At 38.5% G+C, this 20,000-nt stretch overlaps 1 pseudogene; it reads right to left on the minus strand.

The window, feature by feature from the left end:
* The window catches only part of LOC137971185 (uncharacterized), a 225,030-nt pseudogene extending 212,190 nt beyond the window's left edge, over window positions 1-12,840 (minus strand).
* Between the last annotated feature and the right edge of the window lie 7,160 nt (window positions 12,841-20,000).

Genomic DNA, 20,000 nt, shown 5'->3' on the forward strand with positions numbered 1-20,000 from the left:
GTTTGGTTTAAAATGGCGCGACGCCGTTGTCGACGTTTGTTTACAATTTGCTTGTGGTGGAGGAACTTCGGCGTCGCAGCCATTCAGTGGGTCAAAACTATTTGACGAGTACAAGGAATGCAATGAATTATCGAAGAAAGAGTCTGAGAAATTAGGCAATCCGCAGAGAGGGCAAATCCAGGAGCAGGACGAGTTTGCTAGGATCTCGTACATCTCGTGCGATAAATCGCAACAATCAGACCTCACGTGAAACCATTGCTCGCACTCGTCGCACGAAATCCCCATTTGGTTTCACTTAACAGGCTTCGAACATATACTACAAGGAAATTTCCATTGACCAGGGTTTACTTCAATATCTCCTCCCAGTAATAGCAATAAGTGGAAAAACACTGAAGAACCACATTTGTATTATCAATAGACTTATTCCTCCTCGCTCGTACGAAGCATTGCCAAACGGCTCCAACACGATGAAAATCATCATTTGTCGCCGGAGTCTTGCCAATAAATTAGCTAGATATTCTTTGTGGCCAGAGTACCTTTTCTTCGTTAAAATCCAACCATTTAGTCATCACAAGTACACCCAAAGTTGCGAAAAACGCGTGGCAGCCATTATGCAAACTTTTTAGTTCGATCGAGGACTTGAGCCAACAGCTTCAGAAAATTTTAAGATCGTTGTTCTTAAAATCATACGTAAAGCCGAATTCGACAGAAATTTTATTGCTCATTCAAAACTCTCTCAGATCTCTTTAAAAAGCCAAGGAGAATTATTTATCGCATCATTGATTTCTTTCTCACATTACGAAGCAAGTTTTTAGTTTTCAGGGGAAAAGTAACGATACCATTTACGCCTAAAAGAATATAAACCAATCAAACGCCGGGAAATATCGTTAAAAATTAATAAATAGTAATGCTGGTCATTCAGTTTATCCCATGTTCGGCCTATGCATGGCTGATAAACGAACATGTTCTTGTCCACTGCAGCGATAATGTTTGGAAGAGTATGTTGAACTGTTTTTAGTGTTCCCAACAAGATTCGAAAGACCTGATAATCATCATACTTGACCGATCATTTAACTTAGTAATGTAGGACATACATTTACAATGTGTATGTAATAGTTTTCCTCTCTTGGAAATCCGAGGTAAAATAAAGTTTGTATGTCTGTATGTACACCATGTTCAAGGCAATCCTCGGGAAACTTGGGCATAGAGCTATGACCATGAAGTCATCCTCCTTCTGGCATGGATCAGAAAATTTTCGGAATTTAATTCTGGAAGTTTGATTTACCTCGTGATTTTGACCTGGGCCCGGTTGTTCAAAATCCTATTAACGCTAATCCCAGATTAAAAATTAACCAAGGAGTTTATTTCTCTACTCCCAAATGCTGTTTAACGCTGAAGAAGTTAATCTTGAAAAACAAAAATGAACAAAAGAAACTTTTACCAAAAAGTTAAAAAAAATGAAACAAAAGTTTACACTAATCCTGGATTAAGTTAATCGGCTTTCGAACAACCGGGCCCTGACGTTCCGCATTTTTGAAACAACCATTAGGGGTCATTGTGGGAGGCGCGGTGGCCTCATGGTTAGTGCGCACGACTCCGAATCGAGTGGTCCGGGTTGGGGTCCTGTGACGGTTCGCGATCCCCTGGGTCTCGCAAGATTGCGAGGAGCGAACAGGATAAAACTAAGTGTAAGACAACGCACTTCACACCCCTTCGCACAAACCCGCGACACAGTATGAATTTTAAGAAAACGCGTACGACTTTTGATAAAAGATATAAGTTAACAACAAGTATAACAGTTAGTACAGTGACTATCTCTAAATTAACTAATCGTACTTAGATTTTCTTTATGCTTTATATATATTTAAATGACAACACTAAGTAAAATAAACTAAATACTTTACTTTGAGTATTTGCAATATTAAACAGTTCAGTTCAATTTTTCGCTTTCAATCAAAAACGCTACTAACCAACAAACCAACAAACCGACTAACCCACAAACCAACAAACCTCAGCCAGCAATGCAGCTTTAAACCAACTGCTTCTCGGTCCGCTTCTGCTTCTGCTCTCCGGCGCCTTCCATCTTTCTCAGACTTTATTTTTCCTGTTCCTCTTTTGTCAACTCCAGCGCTCAGCTTTTCCATTTTCCTTTTCACTAAAGAGTTGTACAGTAATATTCTCCTCGCTCGTTCCTCCACCGTAGAGAAAGGGGTTTTGTCTAGATGTACGGTTGGGGTCTGCTATAGACTTTCAGCATTGACTGATTGAGCGTTTCTGCCCTCCACTTTCTTCTAAAATTGGCTTTCACTCTTGTCAACAAACCTTGCACCACTTCAACAACCAACCCACGCCCACGACTTTTTACATCCATATATAGTTGTACTAATTTATTCAAATTACGACAAAACATGGTTTTTTTAGATGACTACATAGACCCTTTGCTTATATGGCGCCTAAATTTGAATAACAATACTTTGTACATCCTTAGCTTCGTACTTATGTTTCTAGACAAAGGATTTTTCATATGAATGTGAGGCTTAGGATGTACATTGCCATTTATGCAAAGGGTCTATTACAACACTTAAAAGAAGTTCTATAACACTAAATCAGATAATAAATAATACACTAGGGAATCGTACAATAGATAGTTAACACTCACACTAACGAACAAGACGAGTGGCTAAAACTATCTACAAACTGGTGACTAAAAAAAAATAATAATAATAATTACGTGACAGGTCCTGACTGGGGAAATTGTGCTGTGTTCTTGGGCAAGACACTTTACTCTTACGGTGCCTCTCTCCACCCAGGTGTTTAAATGGGTACCGGCGAAATGCTGGGGGTAACCCTACGATGGACTAGCATCCCATCCAGGGGGAGTATAAATACTCCTAGTCGCTTCATACTACGGAAACCAGAGATAATCGCCTCCCTAATGAGCCTTCTGGCTCGTAAGCAGTGACTTTACTGACTTTATTAGGGGTCATTGTTCCATTCTCATTCGAGTTCGGGGACCCGTATCTCGAAAGTCCCGAGACTTTATCGGTATCACCATTCCCTTTGAACCTTAAGAAGGTCAAATATTTGAATTTTAGCTATCTTAAAAACATACTAAAAGACGAGCTCTTTAAAACAGGCGGATGGCAGTTTCACAAATTGCTTTTCGAACTCCAAAAGTTATCGGGACTTTCGAGAAATGGACCATCACAGTTTCGTGTTTTTATCCGAGTGCGGAAAAGCTTGACTGACCTTTATATTTTAGTTCTTTATTCACGCAGTACTGCATGTCGGTCTCCTTCTGCAATGAACATTTTGCTCGCTAAACAAGAGTTGTCACCATCTCTCCACTGATATCCATCTTTCATTTTTATGAAATTTGGGCAGTGAAAACTACACTCACTACAGGAACTCCTAGCTGCAAGAGAAGAGATTAAAAAATCCCAGAGAAATCCCATTATGGTGGAATGGATAAGTGAATAAGACATCAAGGGACTGACAAATAAAAAATCAGCCCCAAGAGTAAGTAACTTCGGTTGTTTTTTATGTAAATAACCCCGCCAAAGCGGATTGCCTTATGGGAAGGTGCAAGTGAATTCTGGACATGAGATGTCTTCCCCATTTTAAGGAAACCATTTCTCATAAGATGACAAAAGGGCTCAAAGAGAAATTGGCCAACATAAGGTTTAGGCTGAAATCGATTGGATTTGCCTTTCTTTAGCGGCCTCGTCAATTTAAAGGTAAAATAGAAACAAAAAATCATGGCAGTCCTAATACCCACAAATCAAAAGTACTTTAACTCAGCAGGAAAAAGAGAATTGTCATGATCCACACCATAAATGATTCGTCAGTGACAATGAACTAAAAAAGTTCAATTGTGAGGAAACGTTAGCTAGTCCCATAGCAGCGAAAGCAAAAAAAGATGTTAAAAACAACCCGTTCGCAGAAGAGGTTTTTAATTCTTTGGCAATCAGTTACATGTGTTGTTGCATAACACCACTGATTAGCTGCTAGTTAGGTACACGTGGTTTGTCCATCGTTCGCCTTCACCGTCAAACCCACAGGTTGCAGATCTGCCGTACTTGTCAAAGGTCTGATACACTGTAGCACTGGCTGTGTACCATCGTCCATCCTGAACTGCAAACATCTTGGATCCTTTTCGCATTGCAGCCACGGCCCATTTTGCAATGGGGTTCTTTCGAGTGCCATAACGATCCATCGAGAATAGAATCTCTTCCTTCCACTTTTTGAATGGCTCGATTGCAGGTGTCTTTGAAGCAGCCGATGGTTTCAAAATCTGCGGTGATGGAAAGTCACTCAAAAGATTAATTATATTCCTCTACGATTTAGGAGACTATGGCACAAGATCTACGACGGCAATATCAGCGAAAAAAGCCAAACAAATTTGTCTGTTCATGAAAGGTATTCAAGTTTTGTCATTGTTATTCAACATAAATCCACTTATGCATAGTAACCGCTATAACTATCCAAGGTAAACGTTCTCAACTTGATAGGACGCGTAACTATTAATTAGGAATTGTGAGAGAAGATAAAGTGATTTTTTACTATAAATTCAACAGCAATTGCTAGATCGATTCTAAAGGAAGGACTTACAAATTTCCGTACAGCTATGAAAGACTTTTAATCCAGCTTGAGTACTGCTTTTTGGACTATAATTTGTTACCTGTTTTCTTAAATCTTGCACGTCGCTGGTATTAAGAGTATAAAAGTACTTTTCGGTCACTTATATGTTGTTTTCGGCCCGTTTTTGTCGCGTGCCCGTATTTACTCTAGTAACTTTGTTGAGACACCACTTAGCACAACTTGGAAATTATAATTTTACAGCTCTTGTCGAATCAGAACAGAATGATCTTCACGATTGTATTCTTAACCTTTTCAGCTCCGGGGGAGCCCTTCAGGTAGCCTGCGTAGCGAGCGTTCCTGCTGGACCGAAGGGCTTCGAAACGGTTTTCCGGAAACTGGCTGCGCGAAAGTTGGGGCAAGAGACTGAGGGAACGCTTGCAAGAAGACACCCTATTTTTGAAAAACGCCCACCTTTTACTGGTTGACTTGGCACACGCTGATTGACGTCTTATTAACAAATTAGCCAATAACAGATAACCATGTTAACACATGTTAACAAGTTGACTTCCGTCAAAACAAACCGAGGCACCGAGGAACCGAAACACCCAAGCGATCAATGCAGAATTTAACAGTGTGATTTTAAAGCGTCTCAGCCGGGTACGACTGGTTATGTTTCTTCAGAGAATTTATTTAAACCATCGAAAACAAAAGAAACTTAAGGACAAATTCTAGCTGATATTTGCAGAGCGGTTAGAAAGAAGCTGTCAAAACAAACAGCCAATTTTCAGAGCGTGTAAGCAACCCTTGCGCTCGTAAAACACGAAATTTAGGAACATAACTCGTACAGAGTTCGATAGGTTGTAAGGCCGTTAAATGCAAAACTTCACAAAAGCTGACCATGAAACTATTTAAGAGGTTTTAGTTTAAAACTAGTGACGATTTCAGTGCGACTTGCTGGATATCTAGGTGAAGAGTGGTCGACGAAATGAATCGAACTAAATCTCCTGGAAATTACAGGAAAACGTCCTCGCTAGTTTAATGTTCCACACTACGTTTTTGGTCAAATCGTCACGAAATCGTAGCTGAAATAGCAAGTAAAAGTGCTTTAAAAAATTACATGACTGTACAAAGGAGCCGCTTTCTTCTCACAATAAGAGAAGATTTAAAAGGAGAGCTGCGTAATTATCATCTTGTCTCAATCCATGACATGGGACTCAAGCTTACATTAGGCAAGGTAAGCAGAGAACAATTTGACGAATACAGTTTACTTCCTTGATCCTGAAACATATGGATTCTGATAGTTCGGAGTCATTTTATCAATTCATCCTCGTAAATATAAAGTATCTTTTGCAAGCGAACGAAACGCTTACTTCAGTCCAGTCCAAACTTTTAAACAGTCCTTTTATCGCTAGTTTTTGCCGGTATATGTTTGTCTAAATCATTGTTAATTAAAAATGTATACATTACGACATTTCCTGTGTGTTCAAGGTTGGGGAATTCGTGGAATTTAATTACATGCCGTAAGTGTGAAAAGTTTGGTTATTCTCCCGGTTATGTTCCTGGGGTCGGTTGCTTTCCCAAAATACTTTTAAACCAACAACAGTGGATAAAAGTATAGCAATATTAAAAGGCCTTATTACAATTGTGATCAGTCTAATTTGAGTGACAACAATGCAAACTACAGCTGCAGTTTAGTACGTCCAGTAAATCATCTTCTCTTGAGGCATCTGTGTTATCTCCGCGGGTATCCGTGGCGCTCGGGTGTGCATGTTTCCCTGAGCTTGTTGCCACCTTAGCGAAACGTTTTCCATGTTCGCTAAAAATTCTCACATTTATGCCAGTCTGCCCCACGCGTTCTTTTACATTTACTGCTTCGGTTCGGCGAGTTGTAAACTTCAGGATAACTGGGACATTGATCCCCCTCCTTTCTTCCAGTGGCCTTTTCATCGAATGGTGCTCCATAGATTCTACTAAAGGCGAAAATTATGTATTAGTTTTGCATTCTCTGTTTTCCCCAAGGGTAGCACAAGATTTCTAGAGGTAAATTTCTTGAACTGGTGAATTCTACTTACAACTTCTTCAAATACCAATTACGTTGAAATACCAATTACGTTGAAGGTGACCCAATTGTCCGCTCTCATTTTCATCGCCAAAAGCACGGCCTTTCTCTCCTATTTTCTTTGATACTTTCAATTCTTCTCCCTCCTTCACATCAAATCGGCACTCTTGATAGCCTTTAACAACGCATTTAACGTGTACAACCCACATAGCATCTGAAGCCATTTCTCCGAGATGTATTTTTACAAAATACACACGTTTATACTGAAGCAACTCGAGCCTTCAAAAACCTGTTATTGATTTCAGAAACTCGAACACCAGTTTTTTTTTTTTTTAATCAAGAGTTCGGGAATCGAACGTTCGATTGGGTTCGATTGCCCATAATTTTTTTTTGTGTGTGAGTACGATTTGGTTCGATTGCCGAACTCAATCGAACTCAATCCACGGATTGGGTTCGATTGTGTTCGATTAAGTTCGATTGAGATTTAGTTCGATTGGGTTCAATTTGCTACACCGGGAAATGGAAAAATCACGATGATACTCGAGAAGTCTGTTCGGCGTATTTTTTTTTTAAATTTCGAACTCCGCACATGATGACAAACATCTGAAGAATTAAGATTTTTCCGAATTCTGTTGGCAAAACAGCCATTACATCTATAGAGTTAAAGAGATGGCGAATAGACAGTTCTTGTTCCCTTTTCAATGTAAAACTGAGAACCGATTCGGTCAACTTCAACACACGATTTAAAACCTTCCACATCTTCCGCCTTTGTCTTGGTCACGCTAGAACTAACAAGAAACATTTTGGTCGAAAATTTGTCACCTGTCAATCATTGCGACTGTGCCGCACCAATCAGAAGCCCCCGCTCGAAGGCGAACGGATTTTTCAAAAATAGGGGGTCTTCTTGCAAGCGTTCCCTCAGTCTCTTGCCCCAACTTTCGCGCGGCCAGTTTCCAGAAATCGTTTCGGAGCTCTTCTGACGAACAGGAACGCTTGTTACGCAGGCTAACAGGGCTGAATAACGTCTGCGCATGTGCTAGCTGTCATGGCGCGATCGATTGCGTGCGGCCTAAGTACCACAACAATTGTTATGAAAATGGCGGCGTTTTCGAAAATTCTCGTGTAGACCCCGGTCTTTTGTAAAAAAGGAGCGTTTAACTGAAAACGGGAGCTTGACGTTTTCAGAAGAGGTCCGTCAAAAATAGGTCTTTCCACACCGTTTTGTACAAAAGGGTTTAAAGTATGTACAAAAGGTGAAAAAAGTGCGGAAACCCGATAGTTTTTTTGCGAGAACTTTATCGATTGTCCATCGAAGAGATGAGTTACGTGGGGTTGATATGGGTTACGTTTACTTTGTTGTTGCTGGGGTGTTATGGAAAGCCCACGGACCGGATTTGTTGATTTGTAAAGCAAACAAGAACTGGGGAAGAATGCCAAGGTCTCCTGAGGCGGTTTGACGATGCCATTACCCGATTTGTAAACGGAGATTTAAATTGTTGGGCCTGTACTCGGCACTGGATGAGAGCAAGCCGTGAAGCAAACGAGTATTTTTCCTCTCCATTTTTTGAACACTCCACGCGGCTGTCTAAAAGAAGCATCCCGAAGAGATTTTACCATCTATTTGATAGGTTAGGAGCTAACACCCACAAATATCGGCCAGGGATACGCTGGTGAAATAAAGGCGCTACAATAGCAGACAATGCCTTATCAAAGCAGTCTGATTACATTCCACCAAAGATCAGTGTACAAATGTTTATTCTCTTCCTCATTTTATTTTTATCCAGAAAATTAAGTCTTATATACTAAGGGGATATGAAAATTATTACATAAAATATATATGTAATAAATAAATTAATTAAAAATTTAAAAAAAAAACACATTTAATTTATTTATTTATTTATTTGGTGTTACATAAAACAAAACCTTCGTACTGCGTTTTTTATTATTTTTACTACCTTTTTTATTGTTATGCCACTTTTTATAATTTTATATTTTAAAATGTAAAGTGCTTATGAATATTTTATACAATTAGCGCTATATAAAATTGAATTATTAATTTTTTTACCTCATGACTTCAAAGGTCAGGACAAAAATATTTTTAGAACCAGTTAATAATATTGCTTGGCTAAGAGCACCAACTCCACCTCAACAAGAACAGCACAATTTTTATTCATATCAAACAGTGTAACAATCAGAAAAAGCACAGGAATAATTGTCTTGGTGTGTATCGTCGTAGAACACTTCTTCAAAGAATTCCAATCAACTTGAGACAGCCCTGGAAAACAAGGAAAGTACACGCGTTCAGCTTCAGGTACACTACCAAGCACAATTTTTGTATAGAATTGATGCATTTTGCTTTACAAAATGGCCAGGCTCATACTAAGCTGTAAAGGGAAACAGCACATGACTTAAACTAAAGAAAGGCACAGAAATATAAAAATTTATGTAAATTCTATTCTCCAACATATTTTTTGGCAGTCTGAATATGTTCCCTCCTAACTTGCAACAATTTTGTTTCTAGAGCTCAAATTAAATAGCATGATTTTGATATATTTGAGGTGATATTTAAGAATATTTTGTAAACAAAATAACTATTACCTTTGTTTGTTTTGCAGACATCTCCTTTGACCAGCTGGTCACTCAATGCCAGCCTGCTGTGTTCAAATACTATGACAGCAAACCTGAAGCACCACTGTATGATCCAGCTATGATGAGGGAATTTTGCGAGGAGAATGCTCCTGGGCTGTTTGATCGTATTTTAAGACCAATTACAAGAAATGACAGCAGAATATCACCAGACAGGGAAGCCCTACAAAGGCGAAGAACAGTGTCACTGATTTACATTCTTTCATAATTTAGGTTTGTAGTTGTAAATTTATGTTATTTAGGGAACTGAAGAAAACCCGTGAAGTACAAAGTACATATCTTAGAGTTGTAAAACCACAACTTAATGTAATGAATCTGCATAATAAAAATTATGACAGTGTGATGAAAAACTGCTGTAAAATAGATGAAATGAACTTATTTGTACAGGTCAAAGAAGACATGCCAACTTCAAAAGGACAGTGGTTTGTACTCGTCATTTACTGGACTATCCTTAGAGGGATTGTCTCCTGGACCAGTCCTTGGCTTTTCAGTCAACCCTAGAAAAGTACAAAACCTGAAGAAAGGCGTTACTAAAACCGGCACACTCTGAGCAATGCCCCAAATAATTACAAGAAGTTCTTAATGTTCTTAATGTCCTAAGTGTCATAAGACAAATATCTCCACAAGTTGTCAATGCTAGCAATCGTTTTTTGTTTTGTTTTGTTTATCTGGAAGAATGAAATATATGTTTTTGTGTGTCTTTTGAGGGATTTTCTTAGTCAGGGAGGGATGGGTTCTTAATGTTTTACGTGGAGGCGGGCTGATTGTTAACCTCGTAGGGGGTCCTATTGTTGATTCTACCTTTTATGTATTCATACTTAATAAATAAATAAATAAAATGTAATTGAACCAACACCAGATAGTTGTAACATAATTCCCTTAAACATATCTATAATTAATAATAATAATAATAATAATAATAATAATAATTATTATTATTATTATTATTATTATTATTATTATTATCATTATTATTATCATTATTATTATTAATGCAAGTAGATTCATACAGTGACTGTAGATGTGTAGTTAAATACAGGACACCATTTAAGATCAGTAATAAAACTGTGAATTCATGCATTTTTCAGCTTGACTGCTTGATAATCAACTTTCTTGATGATTACCACAACATCCACAAAAGAAAGTTCCAACTGACCTGCAAAAGACCAAGGTGGCACACATGGCCTCCTCAATGGTAGATATACATCCACACATTTAGTTAAAGAGAAAACAAATAAGATGAAAACTGACCATCTTGAGTTAATAAATATAACATCTGTGAGAGGATTTTCTAAAGGAATGTGACTTGTGTCACACGTAGTGACACATTTGGTCATAAACGTTCGTTTGGTCGATAACGTTTGTTTTTAACAGTACATATTTACTAAACTTCGGCAAATTGTTGATGAAGGTGATGGTACACTTCATAATCTAAATTCCTTTTCGCAAACCGAGTTAAATGTTAAGCTTTTACATGTAAAAGTCGTTAAGTGTTTTAACCAGGATAATTACTGTATGTACAATCTGGTACATTTCATAAAACTGTAAACTTATGTAAACAAGCACTTTGAAGTTGACTTTTCGAGCTTTTTTCGATCGCAACGGCTCGTCAATTACTGCTTGCTTTTAAAAGGAAGCCTATGTGAAACGATTTGAAGAACTGGCTCAGAAGTGTACAAGAAGCCGGCCAAAGGACAGTGAAATTTACTGTAATTCGTTATTCTATACGACAGCAATGTGTTCAAAAGTATACGCTGACCACACAAACAGTGGGTTTTTTGTTTGCATAAATTAATTTAAATAATAATATACTCACCTTTTTCAGTACTTTTTTAAATACAGTTCATATCACCATCAGTGTCCCCAAACATCATTTCGCTCAAGCCAAGCAGAGGATCGAAAACCAAGTAGATAATAGCTGGGTAGCTTCTTTGGCTTCGCTTCGTGGCGGTTGAAATCAATTTTGCGTCAAAGAAACATAAAATGCGTTGAAAGAAAGGTCATATTCACCAGCATTTCCTGGAAGAAAATCTTCGATGCAGATCATGAAGTCTTCAAAATATTACTTGTGAAAGTGGAGAAAAAAAGCATTCCCTTTTGAGTCCAAAACGAACGGAATCTTCCTTTCTTTCACTTTCCTACGTTCAACAAGACGAAAGAACAACATATCACCTTCGCGCCGAAATTTGATCACTGTTGTCATGACAGCTTGCACATACGTAGACGTTATTCAGCCCTGTTACGCAGGCTACGTTTCAGGTCTATGAAAGGGCAGGGATTTCACGAGTCAAAGGATATGAAAGGGTAGGGAAATCTGTCATTTAGGTATTTAAAAGGGCCTTTCATTATTTTCCAATGGAAGGTATACGAAACGGGTATCTTTTCTGCCAAAATGGTATATAAAAGGGTAAGGGGAGCGAAACCTCCCAGTATTAAACTTTTTTAGTACTCCCCCCAGATGTTTTTCAAAGATAAAGTACACGCTAGTCCTTCGCTCTAGTTCATTAGGCCTTTTGTCCACAATAAAACACTTCGTTTTTAATTTTTGCGCATTTAATAGACATTTCATTGACATTTTACCTTTGATGGCATAAACCTGATTGGCCCATTGTCACTAACAAACTTGCTATCCTATTTCTTATTTACGGTTTCACTACAAATTTGTCCTCTGTCGAAGACAGGTCACAACGAACACGACGATGCAAATTTAGTGTTTTATGAAGATGAAGAACACGCTTGTCCTTCGCACCGGTTCATTAGGCCTTTTGTCTGCAATAAACACTTCATTTTATTTGGTTGAGAATTTAATAGACATTTCATCGACATTTTACCTTTGATGACGTGAACTTTATTGGCCCATGGTCTGCCATCGCCTTCAGACCCACAGGCTGCAGATCTGCCGTACTTGTTAAAGGTCTGGTTTGCTGTGGCACTGGCATAGCACGATCATGATCATGATCATGATCATCGCATGGCGACCTAAATTACCTGAATTATCATGCAACTTGTAATTGATTGCAGACTGTTTTCGACTGAAGGCCAATTAGCTTTACTCGAAATTCACAAAAGCATGCCCAAGATGTCCGCCAGCAACGACTCACCATACCTGGAGACTATCACAAAGAGTACAGTTCGCTCCAATAGTTTGTTTGTCCTCGCATTTATAGTTGCCAAACAGATGCCATTAACACTCACCTGTGATATAGTATACCTGATTGGCCCATGGTCCGCCCTCGCCTTCAGACCCACAGGTTGCAGATCTTCCGTATTTGTCAAAGGTCTGGTACGCTGTATCTCTGGATGCGCACCATCCTCCATTTTGAACCGCAAACATCTTGCATCCTTTTCACAAGGCAGCCACAGCGCACTTTGCAATGGGGTTCTTGCAAGCACCATAAGATCCATCGAGAATATAATCTTTTCCTTCCAATGTTTGGATGGCCTGATTGGAGGTGCATTGAAGCAATCGATGGTTTCATAAACTAAAGAAAGAGACCCGTCCTAAAATTTTACATTGTCGTTATTTAAAGTTGTGTTCCTTTACTAACCTCCATTCACTATCATGCGGACATTCAGAAATACATTGCAGAAACAATCGCGTGGACTAAGTCTAACCATTGGCATAGCAAAAACTTCCTTAGTTTATTCGGATGTTCAGGTAGTGATAGCAAATTGGTTGTATTATGTTGATCCGATAAAAAAAGTACTATTTTGTCTCCTTATAACTTCGTTAAATAATTCAGTAATCTACTTAGTTAAGACTTACCACATCGAGCGCCGACTGGCAAAGCCACCAACAGAACACAACATCAAAAGAGAAAAACTATTTCGTTGACGTTGCATTTCTAAGTCTATAAAATAGGGTAAAATGTCATCATGGTCACCTTCTACTCACATTTTCTGATTAGGCCCTACTCATGGAGCTAAGGTCATTTTAGAAGTCAAGACACATTGTCAGTTGATATTTCAAAAGTGGGAAGCTAAGAGAAAGAAACTTGGTTTTTGGACCAAAATCTGACTTCATAGTGTCCCTTCAATATTCCTCTTCAAAAGTTGTGGATTTTGCGCGCATTGAGAAAGCCGTTTATACTCCGTAAAATTCCGAAAATAAGCCCCGGGGCTTTTATTTTTCAAGGGCCTTTTTCGAGGGGATTATATTTGGAGGGCTTACCTACGGAGGGAAATTTGTGTATCCAAATCGATTGGGCTAGCCTCAGCAGTTGGATGTAAATTTACCGTTTTTGCTTTCTTTCACTTTGTATTTGAGGGCAATTTTCCAAGTACAAGCTCTCCGGGGGCCTATATTTGGAGGGGCGATTTAACGGAGGGTTTTTTGCGTTACCGCTTTGAGGAGTTTATATTTGGAGGGGCTTATACACGGAGGGGCTTATTTTCGGAATTTTACGGTATTTATGGCTCTGCCTTCACAGTCTCAACTCTTTTTCTTTTAATTCGTTGTGAACAAACTCACTCTGTTACTCTGTTACTTGTTTGAAAAAAAAACCTGTTGTTGCATGTGACTTTTACAAAAGAATCAATGGCTGCAGCATCTCCAGGCTTTTTAAATCGTTCTAAACTTGATGGCAGTTTATTGATCAGTGGCGGTTATCTGCATGGTAGAGATTAAAGGAGCGAAACTCGAAGAGAAAGTATAATGTAATTAAAACGTAGTTAACTAAAATGAAAAAGAACAAAATGACCTAACTAAAGAGAGCCAACTTAAAACGAAGAAGTCGACAGAAAGAAATCACACTTACAATCGTTTCGGATCCGGGACTGGACACCCGAAGGAAAAATAGTAATGGAAACTGCACTATAGCTTAGCTTGTCTTAAAAAAATATGGACAACTGATCGGCTGCCCTTCGCGTACTTCTTAACTTGAGCTGAACTGACACGAACTCCCGAAAAGATGACTATATCAAGCTTAAATATTCGACGTTGAACACGATTAAATCAAAATAAACTGTAATAATAATAAACTATTCAGCTAACGCCTGAAAACCGTCACATTTTGCACGGACAACAAGCTGACATTCAAATTCCAAAACACCCAAAAGACAATTACTACTGATGAGCAAGGCGTTCCAGTAGTATGAGGCCACTTAAACAAGACTTTGTGATGAAGGCAAAGTTTGATTAAGAAGAGATGCCCAGCAATTGCTTGTGACTCAAAGTAGTTATTCCTTAAGAAAACGTTAATAAATTAATAATAATAATAATAATAATAATAATAATAATAATAATAATAATAATAAAAATAATAACAATAATAATGTCATCAATAATAATAATAATAATAATAATAAGAAGAATAAGAATGAATTTGATAATGGTAATGAATTTATATAGCGCATTTTCTATTGACATATTCAAATACGCTTTACAAGCAAGTGATGTATGGGTGAGATCGGACATAAGCATATACAGGCGCCGCTGGCAGCCGCTATCATTCCATTAGCGATCTCACCCAGCACATAAATGAATGAAATGAGGCCTGACCACAACATCAGGAACTCCATGCCCTACTCTTTACGAACCGTGTGTGGGTTCTTCTACGTCCCTCAGGGTTGTGAACAGTAAAGGGTTTTGAGACGGGGCCTACGGTTTAAAGTCATTATCCGAGAAGACTTGAAAGTCTTACCATTTGCGGATGTTATTACAAAGGCTGCGCTTTCTCCTAAGTTATTTTAAGACCGGCTGGTGTTAAAATAAGCGTTGGTCCACGGCCGGAATCGAACTCACCACCTACCGCATGGCAGCCCGATGGTCAACCAACTGAGACACCGTTGTGCGGTTGGTTAATAATCATTATCATCATCTGTAATAATCTTATTTGTTAAATTTTCGACATCGAATATTGCGTTTCTAGCTTTCTGATTGGTTCACGCAATCTCGGTTATCAGCTCATACACCGTATGACCTAATATGGAAACTGATTGAGTCAAGTGTGGCCAAGCTGAAAAATAAATGCGGGATGCAAAATTTCCCACGACAAAACTTCTGGCAGGCTCAGAATTTGAGGAAATTTACTGAGAACAATCATTCCACTCGCTCTTATTGAATATGAGACTGGTTATAGCTAACTCGGTGCTATGCGCCTCTTTGGCTATTTACCATCTCATATCCAATGCGCGCTCATGGAAGAATTGTTTATTATTATTAAAAAAAACATGTGCAGCTAGTGTGCAACTAGTGTGGCCCAGTGTGGCCCAGTGTGGCCCAGTGTGGCCCAGTGTGGCCCAGTGTGGCCCAGTGTGGCCCAGTGTGGCCCAGTGTGGCCCAGTGTGGCCCAGTGTGGCCCAGTGTGGCCCAGTGTGGCCCAGTGTGGCCCAGTGGTTAGGGCGGTTGCCTTCAGTTCCGGCGATCCCAGGTTCAAGACCTGCTCTGATCACACGTTGAATTTGTTCCTGTTAGTTCCTGGTTCAACTTACCAGCTGCACTTGTAAATAGCCGACTGGTTTGCCTCCGGCCAGTCGGGATTCTTAACAATTGTTGTTCAGTTGCGTCGTTTCGTTAATTGTGTTTCATTTCGCAGTTAAGGCTGAGTTACCGACTCTATGAATGGAAGGAAGGCTATCGCTGACCGTGCTTTGAATTAGACGTTTTTGCTTTTACGTAAATTAAACTATGAAAAGCCTAGTGGCAGCCTCGCTACCATTCAAGTGACAGGCAGGGTGCTGTACAAACAAATGTAAAATGGCCTAAAGTTTATCGTTGGATGAGGATAAGCTGTGACACGAACTAAAAAAACTGAGACCTGATTCGTTTCATTGGGCCCCGCTCTCTTCTAAACCAGGAACGGGCCAGTGGACCGATAGGCTGCAGTTGTAAGGGCAAATCTCCTCACGCTAAACCTCTCACGATATCATCAAGTGCAACATTTCACGAACTTCATACGCGCTTAACGGCCGGAAACACTGGCAAACATTCAGATTAAATGAGCCTTACTACACACCTGAGCAATGAGCAAAAGACGGAGAGCTTCTTCTTCAGTTATCTATTCTGGAAAAAACAGCTTACGAGTGCTTCCTGTCAGACCAATTAGTTGACTGATTAACGGACAACACCAAAGGTAAACTTTTACGCACGTCAAAATCCGATAATTGATTTTTGCCTTGCTTTTGAATGGTGAAGAAAATCGAGTATGACTTTAACATATGAATCGTAATAATATGGACAGTTTACTGAAACTGAGGAATTTTCCGTGTTTAAAATACTGTTTGACGGATACTTAAGAATGGAGACAGAGAAAAGTTTTATGGGAAACATTATGCCCAGGTTCCACTGAAATCTACAAGCTTTTTTAAAGGGTTATCTCGAAATGCAGCTACACTGCTAGCAATTAAAGTGGCTGATAGAATGCTAGCACATTGCAAGCGCATGAAGTCATCTCCTGACAACAGTGTTCTTCCATCCAAAACTGTCATATCAGAGAAAGAGAACGCTGGGTTGCAGTATTTGGGTGGATATGTATTGCACAATCTTCACAAGAAGTGTGCAAGAAAGTTTTCAAATGAAAGCCAGCAAGCGATGGCTATTCTCAAAGCTGGGATATTGGAGTATGGCTCTCACTCACAAAAGCTGGTTTCCAATTTGGACCGTGGTGGTCTATGGCCTATAACAGAGTCTGCACAGAACAGTCTCCTCTACTAACTATGGTCAACATTAAAAAGAAAATACAACTTGGATTTAATAGAGAATTATTAAGCTGACAATATATGAACTGCACTCCAATGCGGGAGCACGTTCTACAATCTAAAGCATCGGATTTAATATTCCCTTCCACAGGCCAAAAGTAAATGAGGCAACGTTATCAACCTTTTGTCCTTCGCATTTATTACCACACATTTTCTACTATTGCGACCTCTTTAACAATTGCTTTTTCGAGAACAATTCTTACTCCAAAATGAGGGTTGATAAGGTCATAACTGAAATTTACGCCGGGAGGGCGAGAGGGGGTCAGGGGAATCACAATCAATAGACCTGGACGGGGTGGGTGAATTTTTCCACTCATCGGCTCACGGTGCAACTATTCAGTATCATGTTTTGTGATGGTTGAAAATGACATAAAATGATGCCACAGGATATGAGCTGGAAAGTCAGCGAATGTTTGATCGCTGGCGAAGGAAGTAAACGTACCACTTGTTCATGGAAGATTCTAAAGTACTTTGCAAGGCCAACCTTTTCAAACAGTTGTCGGAGATCTGGAAAATGAAACTGATTGTTATAGAGAAGATATGACATGCAAAGAGTTTTTCTCAAAGGTTAGAGTATAAGAGGGAACGGTGGAAGCCGTTCAATCAAAGAAAAGAGGCAGGACATTACGATTCAGCCTTAGGCGGAGAAAGACTAGTATTGTAGTCTAAAGGCCAAGGGCAGTAACAAGCTGTTATTATTATTATTATTTTTTATTTTATTATTATTATTTTTTTTTTTTTTTGGCGCAAGTGGGCGGAATTCTGGGAATCCTTCAATCTGATTAGCTCTGGGAATTTTTCTATCCCGCCAACCCTGGCGGAATCCTAGCCCTGGTTGCGTGAGCTTGCATGTGTGATGACCTTAAATTTCAGTAGTATAGGAGTTGGGGGTATGAACACATTTTTTGCAAAAATGTTCTCATACCAACCCAACTCCATACTATTTTCCATTTAATGGCTACCAATTATTGATCTCGTATTTATGATCTCATATTTGTAAAAATCTATATGTTATTTAAAATGCGTGACTTTTTTAGAAAAATCACAAAGCATGACATTCTCGGAAATAAAGAAAGGGGGTTTCCCCGTGGTTTTAACCAATCAAAAATGTACCCATAAATTTATTTTCTGATATTTTTTCTGATAAAAGTACAGATCTGATAAATTTTCTGATGCATGAAGTTTGTTTAAATATTTGCATAATCACCATAGCGTGACATTTTAGTAAACTTTATGAGTAAACTTTATAAGTAAACTTTATCATTCAGATTGTTTTGGTGTGTTGATTTTATAGTGACCGTATGCATGACTTGTCACACCATTATTGTGAATGTACCGCTTGTCAAGATAATGACACTTTATTAAGCTCATAGCTTCCAAGTTGATGTAAGTTGCTTCTGATCGTTTTCATGGTGTGATGCATTTGTTCGTTGTTGAACAGAACATTTTTGTAATTTTTATGAGTGATGTTATTTTTGATAATATTCTTCTTGATTCCCTTTGCTGTCTTTCCGCCTTTGTCATTGTCTTTCATATATGAATACATTTTCGATCTCAATCCAACGAATTCGGTTATCGGTATGCCTGCTGCCTCATCTTTGAATTTGCCGATTACTTTCTTATTAGTGTTATCATAGAATGGACTGTTTTCAGGGTAGTCGCTGTTATCGAATTCGTCTTTGTCATTCCAGAAATCCCTATAGACGTCTTTGGTTTCAATTTCATAGGTCAAGCTGTCTGTGTCTGTGAATAATAATTTAGCTTTGCTGTCATATTCTTGTTTTATATAGTTATAATGAAAATCATACATTAGTGTCTTACTGAGATCTAGGATACACATACCCACATATGCCGGCCTGTTTAGGGTTAGTGTTTCTTTGATTTTATGCACTGCCACTAGATTTTCATTAAAGATCTTGCTACTAACATATGTTGGTTTAGCAGCCATTTTTAATAGTTTGTTTTCATCAGTTACTAATCTGACATTTACTCGCTTTCTAATATTTTCCATTGTTTTTCCAAATACACTGTTATTCATAAGCTTGAAGAAGTCTTTCTCAAAAGCATTTTTGGCATTGGTTCTCATCTGTGTGTTGAAATCAATGTATTCTTTCAACCATGGTGACTGATTGAACTCCAACACTCGATGGACTTTAGTTATTTTCAAACCAAGATCAGTGTACAATTGTAGGTTCCTATAATGAAGAACATACTTTTTTTTGTTGCTTAATGTTGGTATTAATTTATAAACTAAACCAGTTGAGATATTGTATTTCTTAGCGATTTTTTTTGAATATTCTGATAGCATGTTTTCACCTACTTTAACCTTTTCCGGTGCTAGAAGGTGGTCATTATGCAAATCATGTTGTTCTTTCGGATATGTTAGGTCTACTTCTAGTATCAAACCTTTAGTGCTGTCTTCTCTGTACCTAGCTAAGTCTATATTGTCTATCTGTTTTTCTGTCATCCATTTAAAACCACCAATTGGAAGGTATTGGCTCATTGCCCAACCATACAGATTGTTAGCATCAAGATACATTATATACTTTGAGGGCGCCTTTTCATCATATGTTTTCATGTATTTATTATTCGACTTTCCGTATCGGTTGGCTATGTACCTGATACCTCCACGCATGCCTTTTTCAATGAATTGAAACTTATCAATATCAGTCATAAGCTCTAATTTGATATCAGTCACTTTTAGCATAGCATCCCAGGAAAGCCCAGGACTGGTAAAATAATGACAGGGGTCTAGTTTGTAGTATTGCAGACAGGTCTTTCGAAAGTTTTCAAAGACATCTGCTAACAGAAGTATGTCGGATTTAAGATATAAGTCATGGTACTCACCCATATTTTTCAGATTAAAAGTGTTCCATACATTTTGAGCATGTTTGTATTGATCATCTGTTATATCCTCATCATTTAATATACTGTAAAATTCTTCTTTTGGTGGTAGCTTTTCGTTGAATTTATCAAAGCTATCCATGAAGTCGTATGGATATACTCCTTTTTGTGA

Source organism: Montipora foliosa, chromosome 1, assembly GCF_036669935.1.
Source record: "Montipora foliosa isolate CH-2021 chromosome 1, ASM3666993v2, whole genome shotgun sequence".
NCBI classification, from domain to species: Eukaryota; Metazoa; Cnidaria; class Anthozoa; order Scleractinia; family Acroporidae; genus Montipora; species Montipora foliosa.